This window comes from Elephantulus edwardii, unplaced genomic scaffold, assembly GCF_000299155.1.
Source record: "Elephantulus edwardii isolate Elephantulus edwardi_28Jun2011 unplaced genomic scaffold, EleEdw1.0 scaffold00118, whole genome shotgun sequence".
Lineage (NCBI taxonomy): Eukaryota > Metazoa > Chordata > Mammalia > Macroscelidea > Macroscelididae > Elephantulus > Elephantulus edwardii.
The window spans coordinates 7,026,156-7,027,831 of NW_006399868.1; positions in this window are offsets into that span (position 1 = coordinate 7,026,156).

Consider the following 1,676-nt stretch of genomic DNA (forward strand, 5'->3'; position numbering starts at 1 on the left):
AGGCGGTGCGGTTGGCGCAGGATAGAGCAGGGTTTAGGGCTGTTGTGCATAGGGTCGCTATGAGTCGGAAACGACTCAACGGCACATAACAACAACAGCAACATGTCAGAAATGCTCAGGACGGCACAGGATGGGGCACGGTTCAGATCCATTGTTCATAGAGGTGCTTTGTGACTCTATAACTCCTAACAACAACTTCCTATCACAGACATATAACGTGGCCCTTGGGCCTGGTTTTGGTCAATCATTCTTCTTGGTCGAATAGTCCTGGTGTGTCCACTTGCTGTACAGAGGTAACTCGTGGTTGCTGTGATGATGAACACTGTGACACTGATGTGTCAAATGCGATAATGGCTACCCATGGTGGACAGTGTTTGGTGGAGCTCCCAGATTCAAACAAGCTTGGAAGTAGGAGAGGCATTCACTTCCGAAATAGCTTGCCTCAGGAAACCCTATGAACCTGGAGAAAGAATGAAAGTTACACAAGTGTTCAGGTCTATCGTTCATAGGGTTGCTATGAGTTGCCTACGACTTGAGGACACTTAACAACAACAAGACCAACATAGTGTAGCAAGAGGCCTAGATAGAAAGCACAGCAAGGTTATATATTAGAACCTTGTGGATTGGCTCCTAAGAAATTACATTTATGAATATATGAGCATACAGAAAAGCAAAAGTGTATCTTAATTATAGTTTAGTTTATAACTAAAATTTGTTTTCCCCTTCCTACCACACATCATAAATGAGTACCACAATTTTCAAAACTTATGTTGAATGAAATAAAATACCACTGTATTCCTGGGACATATCTGCTCTTTTGGCCAGCCGTGGCATCATCAGCGCTCTTTTCCAACATCACAACTGAAATTTACAGCCCCTGAAAACCAGCTGGGAGCCTATGAGCCCGTTCTGAGTTGAGGGCACATAGGAGCAAAACAATATTATGAATCAAAATGAACTTAATGGCAATTTGGTTTCATTAGGGTTTTTAGATGATAGAAAGTATATGTGGTAATTAGAGGAAATAGCTTTACTATCTCACTGCAATTGGACACTCTAAGTAATATTACAGCTTTCAATAGTCTATCTTGTGATTTGTTTCATTAGGCTAATCTCAGCCTTTTCAGGCTTTCCGATATGAGTGGTTGTGGCTGTTAACTTTCCTCAGCCAGCCTCTTGTACACAATGACTCTGTGAATAAAGAATAAAACATCGCCTAGTCTTGAACTTGATCGGTTACAGACAGATCTTTGTGATCCACAGGATTTTCATTGGTTGACCTTTCTTCCTACTCACAATGTGGAAACTCCACTAAACACCTGTTAGCAGTTCAGTAACGCACAAGTCTCTACTGACAGAGAGTAGAAACTGGCCAGGGAGCTTATCTGGTAGAATTAACCCCAGATTTCAGGCATGGGGGGAGAAGATCCTACCAAGGGACTATCAGTATCCCATTTCTGATATATGCTTCAGGTATTTAAATGCTGAAGAAAGGAAAATAGCTCTGCCATTGTTGTTGCACTGAACCAACTTACAGCTGACCCTCCAGTAGGTTTTCAGGGGGAGTAAATGTCATGATCATATTTCATTGTGCTCAGGTGAAACTTACACCCAGGCCAAGAAGGTGTTACCCAAATAGAGCAAGGGAACACTGCATAGTTTAAATTTAAGGAAGG